General features: G+C 42.3%; 1 long non-coding RNA gene across 1 annotated transcript in view; it reads right to left on the reverse strand.

Annotated features, from left to right (window-relative positions):
• Window positions 1-6797: 6797 nt before the first annotated feature.
• Window positions 6798-16773, reverse strand: part of LOC125323969 — a 70314-nt gene continuing 60338 nt past the window's right edge. The window contains exon 3 of the long non-coding RNA XR_007202732.1: window positions 6798-7032. This is a non-coding gene — a long non-coding RNA (uncharacterized LOC125323969). The remainder of the gene's footprint in view (window positions 7033-16773) is intronic.

Genomic DNA, 16773 nt, shown 5'->3' on the forward strand with positions numbered 1-16773 from the left:
TTTTGATTTTATTTTTGTTGTATCTTATAAAATATTTCCTTATAATCATTAACACATATAATTTTAGCATGTTGATTATTATATCTTCTCCTTTTTACCACACAGAACTTGTTTTTTTCCTTTGTACTCCTTGGTAGAGTTTTATATTTCTCATCTCTCTCCAGGTAGGTTACAGCTATGCTTGTATTTCCTCTTTTTAATTTTGTTATCATGCTGCTAAACAGAGCTGGTAATTTGGATGAATTCTCACTCCATTTTCAGGAAGAGGAACTGACTAAGCCCTGCACAAGTGGTCTGTAAAGCCGGAAGGGGTCTTCTCCACTGGGAGGATCACACCTTAATGTACTCTCTCACAAAATGGAAAAGTGGTCAAAATGGAGAAGAGGACCATGATAACCTGTGTAGGCAGTTCAGGTGTTTCATAGCAGTCCCCTAGAGAAAGGCAGTAAGGTGGAGCCATGCCAAGGCAAGAGACCTAAAGTTTTTTACAAGAAATCTTACCTTAACATACCAGCACTCGTGGGCTTCAGTTTTAACCTGGTGGAGTATGTATAATTGATGTAGGGGTTGGGAAAGTCATCTGACATCAGCATAAGGAAAATGTTAAGTTCTCTCAGTTCCTAGCACATGACTTTTAAGACATTTTAATCCCCTCCTTTTCAAGTGTGGATTTACTGGGGAGGTCAAGGGGTCATTAATGCTTCCCCTGCTCCTCCACTATTAACAGGCAAACTCATAAAGGACTGGTGTTGGATACTGTGACTTCATTAGTGCACATACCTGTATTTGGGTTTTTTCTTTCAGCCAAGTCTTCATCATCCTACTTCTTTAACAATATTTGAAGTTTAGAAATTGACTTTCATTTAAATATCATCAGTCCAAAGCCCTAACAACAGACTTTACCATTTCTAGCCCTTGCAGAGGTTCTAGGGGCAACAAAGGAGGCTTGCCCAACATTGTCTTGCTTGCTGTTGCAAGGACCAGAGCTACAAAGGAGAAGCTGGGTTAGGGTATTCACCCTACTGCACCAATGATCATACATCACTCTGTGTGCAGTATAGAGGGGCAAGATCATCACTAGGCAGTCTCTCGATGCAGATTGATAAAACAGATGAGACTAAAATGGCGTAACTGGCACCATATCAAATGTGGTAAAGATAGTTCCTCAGCCTGCTGTAGAGGCAGGCTGATACCTGACTACGTATCTCTTTTTGAGAATCACTCAAGGATGCACAGTTTTATACAGCCAAAAACACCTCTGTATGTAAATTTATTTAGTCAGTGTCATTTTATGGTTATGTACACGAAGACAGAAGGATATGACATCACTAAGTGCACCCTCAGACACCAAGTTGAGTGGTATGGTTGACACACCTGAAGGATGGGATTCCAACCAGAGGGACCTGGACAAGCTCAAGAAGTGGTTGCATGGGAATCTCATGACATTATAGAAAACCAAGTGCAAGATGCTGCACCTGGATCAGGGCAACCTGTGCTATCAGTACAGGCTGGGGATGAACAGATGGAGAGCAGCCCTGCCGAGAAGGACTTGGGGGTGCTGGTGGATGAGATGCTGGACATGGCCTGATAGTGTGTGCTCACAGCCCAGAAAACCAATCACATCCTGGTCTGTGTCAAAAGCAGGGAGGGGATTTTGCCTCTCTGCTTGGCTCTCATGAGACCCCATTTGCAATGCTGCATCCAGCTCTGGGGCCCTCAGAACAGGACAGACATCGAATTGTTGGAGTGAGTCCAGAAGAGGGCCACTTACTTGATTACAAGAATGGAACACCTCTCCTGTGAGGAAAGGGGAAGATAATTTGGACAGTTCAGCCTGGAGAAGACTTCAGGGTGACCTATTTGTGGCCTTCCAGTACCTGAAGGGAACCTACAAAACTGATGGAGAGCAAATCTTTACAAGAGTATGACAGGACAAGGGGGAATGGCTTCAAACTGACAGAGAGTAGGTTCAGATTAGAAGAAATTGTGTGAGGGTGGTGAGGCACTGAACAGGTTTCCCAGAGAAGCTGTTAATGTCCTATTCCTGGAAGTGTTCCAGACCAGGCTAGATGGGGCTCTGAGTAACCTGGTCTAGTGGAAGGTGTCCCTGCCCACAGCAGGAGGTTTGGAACGAGATCATTGTTAGGGTCCTTTCCAACCCAAACCATTTCATGATGCTATGAGTCTATGATACTATGACATATGGCACAAAATAAAGCTAGCAAAGAGTTTCCTGTGTGTCTGTTCTTTTGTGTTTTCTTAAGGGTAAGCTTGTTTGTCTTCTAGATGGAAGAAATGAGCTTCAGAGGCTACCTGGTTATTTTGGATCACTTGCTCTTTGGAAATACAAAAAAAATACCCAAAACACAACCCAGGTACACTGAATATATGAAGTCAGAAAGCAACTGACTTCTGTTAAGTACTTTAATGCAATAGAAGCTGAAATGACCATAGGATGTGTAGTGAATGCAGTTATATGGAAGAAAATGGCACATCACAACAACACTAATTACTTGATGACAAAAAGCTGGTGATATAAAAAATACTGCTGTATGTGGTCAAAGTTGAGTATAGTCAGGCTGGTGGAGCACTCCGAACTCCAAATATCTATTTGACATTCTGCCTAAGGTTATATTCTTTTTTTTTCTCCCTTCTAGAGATAGTCTGGTTTCTTTTTCTTGTTTTTTGCTTCCTTCAGAGTGTCTTGTTTTTCTCCAGCCTAACCCTCCTGGGACAGACAAAGATAGAAAAAATTCAGTTTGCTGCCATTTTACTCTGCTTTACTTATCCTCATAAAGTTGCTTTAGAGACAGTCACTTTCTGGTATGTGAGGACAAGATGTCATGAGGCACATAGTGGAATAGTAGACCCAGGCTTTGATCTATTGCTAGAAATGGACATGAGAAGAGAGAAAAAGGCTGAGCTTTACTAAAAGACAGATTTATATATATATATATATATGACTCTTTACAGGAGTAAACAGAAGTTAAAAGATACCACAGCTCAAAGGAAACGTGTCAGGTGAAACCTACTAGAGTCTTTCTCTGACTCAGACAAACTAGCTACCAGGCCTGTTTAGTGACATACATAGGCTAAAGCTTTCTATGTGATCATTATTTTCACCCAAAACCAGGGTTACCAGAACTTCAATGTAGCTACAGGCCATTGTCACATGATTTCAGCTTCATGGCTTTCTCAGTGAGAGCTTGGCTCTTCTGCTCCCCAAATGCCCAGTTTGGAGAAAAGCTGAGCAGATCCCTGGCAATTTGCTGAGCTGCTCTGGCCATGATTTGCAGGGAGTCCATCACCTGCTGACATATACCTGCCATTCATCTCATATTGAAATGCCTCACTCAAGTCACTTATTCACAAGAAGGGAGTTGGAAGCAAAAAGAACACACTATTTTCCCTTCTATACATCTTTTAAATGTGACCTCTTGTCTCCTGCTCAGGTTTATTTATATACACTGGCACATCAGAAGAGTGACTGGCAATGTTAAATACTGTGATTTGAATTAGTGGTTTGTGTAACATCCAAATAATCTGAATAAAGTACATTACAAAAATGCTGGAAATTGACATTACATCTATGTTGATGCACATTTCAGTTGCCAAGAAAAGAGCAGTTTGGCTGAAGGATCCAACAAAATCTGCTTAGTGGGTCTTCCTTGGCGAGAGCCCACAAAGCAGATTGCTTTCATACAGTGCTCCCTTAATCACTGTAAAGAGGTTTCAGAGAGATTAATAATAACTAGTGCAGTTGTTACACCCACGCAGTGACTCAGACACACAGCCCAAGGAGACTCTTTACCTGTGTGGGCCATACAGACACATGCCAATATTTAGTCCAATAAAGTTGTCTTTCCAGCAGCATGAATGATAATCTTGGAGGTAGATGATGACAGGGCCTGTCAAATAAGCCCCTATACTGAGACACAGCCCAATATATAACAGCATCTCACTAGAGCCACATTAAAAGCTGCAGTGGAATCCTTGCTCTCTCTCTTCCCTTCTCGGTCAAATATCAGCAACACTGATTAAAACAAAATAATACCTAGTCCCAGCATCATGCTATGCTGCAGCAAGAGGACTCTGAGAGTAATGAGGGCCCATTTGGTTTAAATGAATTTTTGGCTAGTGTTTCTGAGTGCAGGGCTGAGGCAGCTGGTTGTTAGTCAGACGCGATGCAGGCAGGAGGTGATCAGACAGTGCTGTGGCAGCGGGGGGTGGTGGAGGAGTTCTGAGCTGCTGCTGCTGCTCCTCATGCTAAATGTGTGCATAGCCTAGGTGCTACTGACCCTGTGCTGGCCACAGCAGACAGTCATCCATGGTTTTGTCTCTTTTGGACCTGTTATTTAGCTTACATTTAGTGGGGTTTATGTTAACTCATCCCCTATTTCTGACATAAAAGAGCAGCAATTGTGATTTGATTAACTTCCCTGGGAACAGGTAGTGCTCAGGAATACTCTGTCTGAGTCTTTAGTCAGATACAGATTAGCAGAGAATAATAATTCAGTGGCCATTACAGAGCAAGTTCCATGTAGCAATCAGAGGTAACTAATTATGGATTGCCTCCGGCTTGCAGCTCATTTGGTAGCAAAGCTCCTACTGACTTCAATGGCACAGTAGATTGTGGAAGCTGTGGACTAGTGGCAGGAGCAAGTCAACTGTAACCTTATCTATGGAAATAAAAGCCTTCCAACAAGAGAACCAGAGATAAATTGTGGACAATTAGGAAGTATTTGAGCTCTTATTCCTACCTGCAATATGGTAGGAGGTCAGGCTCCCAATTAATTAATTTTTTGGTCAAAAAGACGCAACGCAACAAGCCACTTTGGAGAGGAAGAGAAAAAGCAAATCTTGTTTGGCTAATCTGATCTCCTTCTATGAGAAGGTAACCCACCTGGATGAGAGAAAGACTTGTGGCTGTTGTTTACCTGGACTTCAGTAAAGCTTTTGCCACTGTTTCCCACAATATTCTCCCGGAAAAGCTGACTGCTCATAGCTTAGATGGGTACACTCTTCTCTGGGTAAAAACCTGTCCGGATGGCCTGGCCCAGAGAATTATGGTGAATTTATGGTGAGTTAAATCCAGCTGGTCACTGGTGGTGTTCCCCAGGACTCTGTACTGGAGCCAGTACTGTTTAATGTTTTTATTAATGTTTTGGGTGAAGGGATCAGGTGCACCCTCAGTCAGTTTGCAGATGACACTAAGCTTGGTGGGAGTGTTGATCTGCTGGAGGGCAGGAAGACTCTGCAGAGGGGTCTGGACAGGCTGGATCAATGGGCAGAAGCCAATTTTATGAGGTTCAACAAGGTCAGGCACTTGTGCCACAACAAGCCCATGCAGCAATGCAGGCTTGGGGAAGAGTGGCTGGAAAGCTGCCTAGAAGAAAAGGACCTGGAAGTGCTGGTTGACAGCCACTGACTATGATCCAGCATGTGCTCAGGTGGCCAAGAAGGCCAATGGCATCCTGGCCTGTATCAGGGATAGTGCGGTCAGCAGGACCAGGGCAGTGATCACCCCCCTGTACTCAGCACTGATGAGGCCACACCTTGAATCCTGTGTTCAGTTTTGGACTCCTCACTACAAGAAAGACTTTGAGGTGCTGGAGTGAGTCTAGAGGAGGGCAACATAGCTGGAGAAGCGTCTGGAGCACAGTTTTTATGAGGAGTGGCTGAGGTTGTTTAGCCTGAAGAAAAGAAGGCTTAGGGAAGTCTTGCCTTGCCCTGCTACTGCCTGAAAGGAGGCTGTACTCAGAGGGGGGCCAATCTCTTCTGCCAAGTAACAAATGAAAGGATGAGCAGAAATAGCCTCAAGTTGCACCAGGGGAGATTTAGATTTGATATTAGGGAAAAAATCTTCACTGAAATTGTTGTCAAGCTGTGAAAAAGGCTGCCCGGGCAAGTGGTTGAGTCACCATTCCTGGAGGTATTTAAAAGACATGTAGATGTGGTACTTTGGGACATGGTTTCGTGATAGACTTGACAGTGTTACATTTGTGGTTGGACTCAATGATCTTAAAGGTCTTTTCTAATCTAAATTATTCTGTGATCCTTTTCTGTGAAAAGCAGGAGAAACTTCTCCTTTTCTGATCTTCAATGTCTCCTCCTGTGCAGAAGGGGCACAGAATTCATTTGGGGCAGTACAGCGTTGTCTAGCTTACCTAAGGTTTTCTTTTCAAGTTGTTTCTCTAACCCCTCCACCCTCAGACCAAATCACACAGAGACAACGACAGGAATATGGAGAGGGGCAAATTCACAACAAAGCGTGAAGTACAATGTGAAACTGAAAAAAGGATTGGTTTTCTTGTTTTAAGAGAGGAAGTGAAAACGAGATTAAACGCCAACTTTTGTTTCAAGTTTTTGTCCTTTCGGTAACCTGCAGAAAAGCACAAAGAGCTTCAATAGTTAGAAAAATTTTCAGACTAGAAATCACATCAATAAAGTTCTGCTATCCATCCCAAAGCTGTATTAGCTCACTCCCACAATTTTTGCTGTGAAGTAGGCTGCTTCTTTAAATTCATAGTGTTCAGTGCTGTCTGCACTGTATGCAGCTAATCAGTTTAGTTAGAGACCGGATGGATAAGAGTAGTGTTTCGACAGCCAGTCCCCTAAATGGATGTGTAGAGCCTAAAATAAATTAGCAACTCACATATTATTTTAAATTCCAGGCTATTTGCCAGAAAAGTAGCACACAGTACATATGATGAAGTGTGAGGGTGCCTGAATTTATGAAATGTGGGTGTGGGAAGATATAACTGATATTTTTTTTCAAATCTATGTATTTATTGAAATTGGCAGCTTCAATTAATTTATTTAGGTGCAAGACACATGTGTTTTAGAATTCTGTATGTTGTTTGTTTTGCATAATCTGTCAGAAGCTACATTGCAGGAGGTCCCAAGGAGCCTCTGTGGCACAAATGGCATGATGTGCTATCACGTATGTACAGAAACCTCTCTTCAGTGGTCGGCCTTAAGCTGAAGTAGTTTTTCATTTGTTGTCAAGACTTTCCGACTCAACAAGAAGACCTGTAAAATAAGAAACAGACATAAACGGCTCAGACTATAGGCTTGTTTTAATACAGTAGAAAGAAAGAACAAGTAAATTGTTGAAAAGGTTAGAAAGATGAAGGGAATTGGGAGGAAGGGAGAAGAGACTAATATGATCAATAGTGTGCTGAAGGAAGTACTGCTGCTGTGAGGTCTGCACTCAGTTATGAGATAAGAGATAATGATAGAATTACACTACTAGAAGCCACATAAGGTCAAATAAAACCCACAGAGAGTTTGGTCTGTCCAGTTCACCATGTGGAATAGCAGTGACAAGGTGTAGTGGTTTGGTCCAAAATACTCATTACTGTTTACCTTCTGTGAGATAAGAATTAGGAGAAATGCAAAGCAGGCACCAAACTTGAAAGAATATAAAGAAGTTTATTAACAAACCCATAAGAAGAAAAAAAAATCATACCACACCTTCAGAACACTTCTCCTCCCCCCACCTTTCTCCCTTCTCCCACTGACAATGTAAAAAGACAACCCTTGAGGTGTTCAGTCTGTTTACCACTTCCATAATAACCTTGTTCAGTCCATTTAGAAAGAGGAGTCTCTCTTGCCCATGCTATGAAAACATTATCACAACAAGACAGCCGCCCGGGTTGGTTCTCTGCTCACATGTGAGTCCCTTCCCATGACTTGCAGCTTTTCCCACAACTGCTTTCGAGGGTCCACTCTTGAATTACTGGGGTAAAATTTTAAGGTTGAGCCATTCAGAAAAAAAATGTTCTCTTCACCCATCTCTGGGAGAATTTCATCTCTAAGAACAGAGGCCCTTCTCCTTTCCTGGGAGCAAAGGGTCTTCCTCATCTTCATCTCCAGGACTATCTCTGGGAGCATCTCTAGGAACTGAGGTCTTCCCCTTTCCCCTTTGGAGCAAAAGTCCTCACCGCTTCCATCTCTCCCTGTCCAAACTTCTCATGAAATTACAGCTGTGTCAGCATCTGCCTATCTCAGCACAGGTGCTTTTGCTCCCAAGTACAAGTTGAACGCTCCACCCCCCACGCCTTCATGAAATTACAATGGGTACTCTGATATATCACAGCTTTACAACAGAATTTCAACTTTAAGCATCTCCTCTTTCTTCTCCCTCAGGTTTTCAGCTCTTCACAGCACTAAAAGGGTTAATCTCACCTCGGCCTTGCAGCTGGAATGAAGCTTATCGCTGTTGGTCACATGATCTTTGCCAGACAGTGGTGCAGCTTCAGCTGAATCTTGGCCGCACTGGAGGTGGGGGGGAGCCGGGCTGCTCCAGCTGCCCACAGCAGGGCTGGGGGGGGGGGGGTTCCACAGGTGGAACAGTGTCGGGGTCTCCTCCCCCGCCGTGTAGCCCTGGGAGAGGGGCCCTGAGGGGACAGACATGGGGTTTCCCTGCCCCTGCTCAGCCTCGTTCCCCATTGGTTGCTTTGTGTTTCCCTGTGCGGGGAAGGACCCTCTGTCCCAGACTGTGAGAGTTCCTTGGCAGAGCCCCGGCCATGCGGCTGGGGAAATAAACATCTCTGAAACATCTAGCAAGAATCTGTCCATATATATATTTCTTTTCCACAGGACCCCTGGTTTGATATATGTGTGTTACAGTAATCCCCGCTGTAACAGAACAGGCCCACCAGCTCCAGGATGGCCGTGGACTGGCCCAGCCTGGCCCGAGCAGGGCCTGGGCCGGGCCCGCTGGCCCCCACACAGGGCCTGAAGCCACCTGTCCCAGCACCGGAAATGAGACAGAGCTGGGGGGGGGGGATTGTCTATTCTTAAGTGTGCATCACAGAGGCAGTCACAACTTTAAGTGGCTCAAAGAATTGTCCGTATTCAGACTGGCCAGCTGATAGGTTCTGTTAAGTCACAGAGGAAGCTGTAAGCAGCCCTTTGCAAGGACATCCCTTCCGGGACTATGCTTGCTAACCTATGACACAGGGTAGTTTAACAGTAATACAACTATAGAAAAAGTTTAACTTAGAAGTCACTACTTAAAATTATGAAAAAATAGTGTCAATAAAATGGTGATGGGGGCTAACATTTTTACCCTGCATTCATTTATAACATTTCTTTTTAAGTGAAAATCTCTGGTAAACACTAGGAAGAATAATTTCAAAATACAGAACATATTGGGACATGAATACTTCATAGATTTATAGTTGCCAGTAAATTGAGTAACTAAATTTCCAGCAATAAAAATTTAAATAGTTAACTTGGACATGTAGTCCATTTCTTTCCTGTCCACAAATCTAATTGAATATTCCTTCCTTATTTTTCATTTTAACTTACTCTGAGGATAATTTCCAAAAACTGTAGGTTGTTAGTGAGCAGATTTCTGTAGGTTTTCAAAAATTTAAAAAAAAATCTAACCAGTTTGGATTTAATGTGTTATTCACATGGTATTTCTGTGCCTCTACTGAATGTATCTATGAAAGTGTTTGGTAAAAATTTGAAGGATTCCAAATCTGCTATCAGAGGAAACTTTAAATATTGACTGTTTTGAAGCACACTCTTGACAGTAAATTTTTCTGCCAGAATATTTATAGGAAGCAAACATCGAATGGACACAAACACTGTCAATAAAAATCCTGAAAAAATCTTTGCCAGTTGTTTTCAGATAACTGCAATAGTTCATTATCTCCCTCCTCCAACTGGTGAAAAATTCCTATTCTAGTTGGTTTTTGAGGACATAGACCAAAGCCATGTTCTAATTACCTTTGCAAATCACTGTAGTGCTTTTTTTTTTTTTTTAAATTTATCTCTGTGCAGAGGAAAGCACAGAGGGAAACTTCCACTTGGTCCCCTCCTTGCCACACCTAACAGAGATTCACAGAAGATTTCAGTATCTTTTATGTGCTCCCCTGTCCTTTCCCCTCCACCACAATGTGAAGCCTCTGCATATGGCATCATTATTGGGGATGACCTTATAATGAATGCAATAATATAAGTAAAATGGCCTTTTCAGCACCTGCTGTGCCAGCTGAAAAGGCTGCTCCCCTTGATGGCCTGTTGGTGCTGTGGTTCCTCCCTGCAGGCAGGGTGAGATGGGAGAGCTGTGTGACATGTCTACCACTGACTGAGAGGAGCCTCAGGACCTCTGTACCAGTATAAACCTGAGAGTGGAACTGTGCCTGACTGTGTGAGGGGAACCTCCCACAAACATAGTGGGAATGGGAAGGGACATTGTATCCACACCCTGCCTGGCCTACCTTTTCTGAAACCAAAAATAAAATTACATACATGTTCTGTTGTCACCCCCAGACTGCCCTTCTCTCTTTGAGAGTTAATAGTGTGTGTATCCTTCATAGGAAATGCTGTGGGAATTAATGATTAGGAGAGTCTACACAGTGTTGGAGGTCAGAGAGTCAAAGCTACCCTTCTGTTTATCCCCTTGCAGTAAGGCAGGATTTAAATGCTCATTCTAAGATTCTCACTTCCAGGCTCCCCTGACCCAGCCTGGAGTTGGCTGTGACTAATTAAAAGAGAATAAATATGTCAGTTCTGACCCCAGGGATAATACAGAGACAGGTCTTAATTTCCAGTTTTCAGATGTTGAACTGTGCTGAAATGGTAGCAGTGATAGAGCGCCTCACAGCCTTATTAAGTCTACTTTATACAGCCAGTGTACGGAATCTGATGGAACAAATGACCTTGGCTGTACTTCCCTTCACTCCCTAGATATAACCCAATATATCCTGGTTAGGATAGATGCCACCACCACCTCAAACAAATGCTATTTGTCCCATCCTAATTTTTTTAGCATCACATCACATCTGCTCCTCTTGTGTGCCCTTGCCATGACCAGTCCTTCAATTTTCTGGAGGGAATCATCACCTACTAACCACAGCCCTACTAGTCCTTAATTACCAAATTTGCATGCATTCCTGTAGCAGGAACTGACACAGATGAAACTGTGAGGACAGCGTCAATTTGGTCTGTGAGGAGACACTGTATCAGAATTTGTCCTGTTAGCAGGCACTGTGATTTAGGAATCAAGAGGCAAAGCACCAAACTGATGCAATCACCAGCTAGCCTGGCTGAGCACATAAACCAGTGAACAAGGCTGCCAAGCTGAGGGAGCACAGAACCGTAAACCTCCCTTCAAAAACACCACAAGGTGCGAACTTCAGGCTTGTCAGTCTGTACCACTGTCCAATACTACAATGAATAAATCATTATGTTAGAAATTAAACTCAGCTTTCAGCATGAAAGCACTGGGATGGTGCCAGTTTGTGTCTGAAGCGTGCCTGAGGGGACAGCAAGCTGTGGGATGGTGAGCTGAGCAATTCGTAACAACTTGTGCTGCTACCACACTCAGCCATCCTAAGCAGGTCAACAATTCCAAGTACGTTCAGAGAAGAGACTAAGACAGAAAGATAGCTCAGACATGCATCTTTCTCTTTGCTGTGATTTCCCCCCTGCCAGGTTCCTGGGAACATGGCACACATTTTGTAGTGCATAGGTGGCAGGGAAAATGGCATGGGCCGCTGCCTAGACTTCATCGTGTGTTTGCCCACATTTTTTCATTTGCCCCTTTTGCTCATCTCTTCTGGTCTAAGAGGCTTTTCTGCTGGCATCAGCTGCCTTGACTCAGTTACTTTTATAACCTACACAGCTTGCTTTTTTTTAAGAAGAGGATGGGGCTATTTCTACACTGTGTCTGGATTTGAGAAGCTATTTGCAGAACAAGGGAGAGTTGAACTCACACGCCGGTGAACTGAGACCCCAGTGGACATGAGGGTGTAACCTGGGCTTCTTAGTTGTGAAAGTCCAGAGGAAGATGAGAGAACTCTGAAGTTCTTGGTTGACTAAATAAATAATGTATGCCTATTATCTACCTTCAAACCTTCTTAAGGGGCTAAGTATAAGTAGCAAAAGTGCCACATAAAATGTCATTGGATTTAAATCCCTGGAGATTAGCCAGTTGCCAAACATCATTATAGCAAATCAACTCTGTTATCTAAAGCATGGAGTCTAAAGAGACTGAAAAGCCCACTGAGCTGCACAGGACCATGCAAAACTACATCTATATGGGCCGGGTTCACAAGTTCAGTCCACCGGGCACTATTCTCTCTACTGCACAAAGCACACATTCTGTTCTCCTCTCACTGATACTATAGTAAAAAGGGGCTTGTGTGTTGAGATTTTCAGGTAAAATTTCTCTGCCCGTTCTGCTGGTTCCACTGGAGAGACATGAGTTAACAAAGCACTTTAGCTGTCTGCAAAAGTCAGCACACAGAAGATGCATGTACTGGCCCATGTACTGCTTTTCATAAAAACAAAACAAACCACCAAAAAAACTCACAAACAAACAAACAAACAAACCAAAGCAGCAGGATTAGGACATAATAAAACATAAATCTTTTATTTGTGACAGAATGATTTGCTTGTAAGCACAATGTTGCCAACATATGACTTTAACAATGTGTTAAAGGATCTTAAGGAAATCAACCTCCTTCTACTTCCTTTCTATGGAAACATGAACTTACTGATATTGTTGCACCTTTTAAGCATAAATCATAGTGAAAAATAAATTGATACGAAATACATTTGTTACCTACTTTCAGGCTTTTATTCTTTCCGGTCTAATAGTCTGCTAATGACTAATCAGTCTGATAACTTTTAGGGATAGAGTTTGCTATTTTGGGCTATTCCCCTAGATGAAAGTTATTTCTATAGCAGCTATTCTTAGAAGCATTTATGGAAGAAAGGGAGCGAATGAAGCAGCAGAAGAGGACTGACTCACCACAGCACTACTAATTGCCAACCAAAAAAAAAAAATGTCTTTTGCCTTGTGAATTAGGAAATCAACTGCATTCATAAAAACCCCACCCTATATATTTGAGAACCAAACACTGCTCATGATCTTTGATATTAAAACTATGTGGGACGGGTGCACAGCCAAAAACAGGGACAGACAAATATCTGAAATTACTCCTTTCTAGGTCTATATCTCTCCACATCATTTACCTGCCAACCCAATTTGCCATTGCTCTTGCCTCTTTCTTTATCATCCCTGCAACATCTGCTTGCCTTTGATTTTTTCATCTTCTGTTGTTCCACAGCTTGAAATATGTTAAGTAAAAGGCATCTAAAGGGACTGCTAGCAGCCTGCAAAAATTTCAATTTCTAGGTCTCTGGCTAGGATCCAGGCAGGTCAGTGGCAAGTGAAAGTCATTACCACCTCATGTCTGCTTGCTGACCTCAGTGACCTTAATTGCTGGACTGGACACAGCAGCAATCTCAGCAGAGAAACCACTCGCTCTGTGCTGAAATCAGGCCATCCTCTCCCCTGCAGAGTCAAGGCTGTGGCAGGGCTGTCTCCAAGAGCCTCCAGAAACAGACACCTTCATCTTCCTCTTCCCTTTAAATATATTAAAATAACATATTATTCTTATTTTCCAGCTTATACAAAGGTAGCATGAGAGCTAAGGCTGTTTAGAGCTAAGGCTGTGCTGTCATGTGTTTAAATACTCTGCAAATGTCTTAACAATACGCATTACTCTATGTAACTAAACAAACTAAGTCAGTATGGGTATAAAGCTCAGAGCTTATTGAGGTGATACATGTTATCTTGCTCTCCAGGCAATTGGTTAGCTCAATGTGTCCAGGGAAAGAGAAAGTGAGGAAAAGGTCTCCATGTCTCATGCTGCAGCCTCATCATAGCTGTTTCCAGGAGATCTGAAGAGCTGTTTTCCCCTTTCATTCTCTCCACCTATGTTATTTGTGACCTGTCAAGACCAGGAACTGGTTTATCCTTTGGTCTTCACACCTAAAATAGAAACAGAAAAATTTTTCTGTCCTTCCTTCCTTCCTTCCTTCCTTCTGCTCTGAGGACTACCTGTGAATATCTTTTGTAGTGGAAAAGCAAACCCCTCACCCCCTCAGAGAAATTACACAAAATGGAGTTTTCCATTTCAGAGAACTATACTATCAGATTTCCATTAATGTTTTACCCTTTTCAATGCTCATGACAAATCTTGCCATATTCTCCATGGAAATCTCTACCTTTCTTTTTCTTTTTTATTCTTCATCCCCCCCAAGAAATCCCAGCTGCCAATATGAGAATTTGGCCTTTTTTTCTTTCACTTTCTTTATTCAGAAAAGGACACGAAAACATTATCTCTGTAGGTAAAAACAATCAAAGGGAAAGCAAATTTTAAAAAAACCCATTTACTTAAAGGAAAAAAAAGAGCAATCCATGGTTGAAACTACATCAGGGATGTTTGGAGCCTGCCTCGACATTTTGCAGTGCTTGGAAAGGCAATATAATTTATATCAGATTAACCATGATTTAAAGGTCTTTCTATTTAAACACACAAATCACAGTTAAGTGGAATTTTATTCCCAGAATAATGTTATCTAAGTCATCTTGGTTAAATTTTTCCTATTCGTTGTCTTCAGATGCAAACTTTTTATAAATATTAAATTAATTTGCTTACAGATAGTTCCTGTAAAGGACTGAGTCACAAACATTGAAATTCAGATATCTAAATCTGAATTTCCAATGCTGGAAAACTTTGGCCCACTGCTGTCTAGCCTCAAAGAACAGAGATGAGATTTATCAGTTCACATCACTGGGGGAACCTGTTCCTGAGCTGGGTGTGGGCGCTGACATACCGGCTAGAGGCAAGACACATCACCTGGTCAGGGTGATGCTCTGATGAATAATGTTCCTGCAGCTTCAAGCCACACAAACAGACCCAGGACTCATGCCCCATCTCATACTCCTTAACAGCAGGTCCAAAGAGAGGATGATGAGACTATTTACAGAGGGAAGGAATATCTCATGCTACCAGTTAAAAGCCAGGATAAATAATTTCCTGTATACTTTCATCAAAATGAGCAGATCTGTTCCTCTGCTATGATGGCTCCTCATTTCCCAAGGCTCCTGCAGTAGAGGCATACTTTCAAACTTGAGTCATCTAATACAGGCGCTGAGGTCCTCTACGTATTCACCAGGGAGCAATTCAAAGTGCCTAAGTAAGGGATATTTTGAATAGATGAAGTTCTTTATCATGAGCACAGACATGCTGGGTCAGACCAAAGAGCCAGCTAAGCCACCACTCTGCCTTTGACATAGCCAACAGCAGATGCTTAGGGAAGAGCAGAAGAGTAAGACATTCATATCTAAATTTTCTTCCTCAGTTACTTTTTCATCTATCCCCAGTAGTTACATATCACATGGACTTCCTAATGTGTCCATGGTTTGTATTAATTTAGAGACGGCATTAATTTGCCTGTCTCTCTTTGAACCCAGGTAAATACCCAGTGTCTACAATATCTAAGGGCAGGATTCATAGTTTAACTATGCGAGGGCTTTCATGGGAGATCACTGTGCAACTACAGCTATCTCTGGAAGCAAACTTGAGAGGCATGAGTGAAACTGGGAACCAGAGCACAGTGCAAGAACAGCAATATTTTTCTAGCCCTTTTCCTACCTCTGGTATGCACTCACATCCTTTTGCTGCATGAAAGCCATGCTGAGAGCAACGTGAAAATGTGTCCGAAGTAGATGTGTTGAAGGTCCCAAGCTGATGAAGTGCATAGAACAGGTGCCATATACAGTCTGTGAAATTTTTTGATGTGACCAGTTTAAGGATAGTTCTTATCATACTTACCATCATCAGACAAAACTAGCTATCAGGAATCTGACCTAAGCTTGCACAGGGTCTAGGACTGAAAAATTGGGTTGGTGTTACCATTTAATTACTAACAGTCTACTGGGAAATTTGGCAGTTTTCCATAGATTATACTCTTTTTCTCCTTAGAATTGTAAATAAATATGTGGAAATCTCAAATTTAAGCTCAATTTGAGGTCACATCTGCCCAATGATCAATTTTTTATCAATTTCTTGCATTGCACAACAAATCTGAACTCAGCTTGCCATAAAATGTCAGCAACAAATTCTGTTGGTTGCAGCACCTTTTTCTGTGATTAGGGTTGTTGCAGTATGCACGGATTCAGCATGAAGGGAACTTGTTATTGGCTGCAAAATCATAGACTCATAGAATTTTTTAGGTTGGAAAGGATCTTTGAGATCATCAAGTCCAAACATTACTCTCACTACCAAGTCTACCACTAAGTAATTTTTCACAGATCTAGTATAATGAGCTTGAGGAAAGTATGATATCAATTACAGGTTATAGAAAAGCTTTCGTAGCCCTTAGAACCTTGTCAGGATAAGCATTCACTGTATTTATTCTAGTTTTTAAAAAGTGTCACTCATAGTAATATGTTTCTAGTTGTGTTTCTGCTAAAAAAATATCCAGTAATGGATTGCAGAGATCTTTAAGGCAGGACACACTGAAGCTTCTAAAAAATGTGCAGTTGGAGAAGTGCTTTAGTGGGCTGTGAAAAGGCATGCAGTCAAGAAGAAACAGCATTTGGATGTGTAAGAACATAACCTAAACAAGATGTAGACTGGACTATCTTGAGCCGTGAGCAGAGCAGGCAACCGTTTAGGGTAGCAGACTGCCGGGATGTTGCTTGTGCCAGTAAATTTTGCTTCTGCCAAAGGCTTCTGCTTCAGACCTGTTGATATCTGGGTTGCTTTCTCACGCTGAGGAAGCATTTGGACTATGGATTACGGCAACAGCAGAGCAAGTCTTGACAGAGTCGCTCTGCCAAGCTACATCATTATATATCTCTATCTCCAAGGTAATATAAAATGAGGCAGGCTCTTTCCCTGGCTCCTTACCCCTCTTCACAGATTCACAGACTTGCTGAGGTTGGAAATGACC

The sequence above is a fragment of the Corvus hawaiiensis genome, chromosome 3 (genome assembly GCF_020740725.1).
Source record: "Corvus hawaiiensis isolate bCorHaw1 chromosome 3, bCorHaw1.pri.cur, whole genome shotgun sequence".
NCBI lineage: Eukaryota > Metazoa > Chordata > Aves > Passeriformes > Corvidae > Corvus > Corvus hawaiiensis.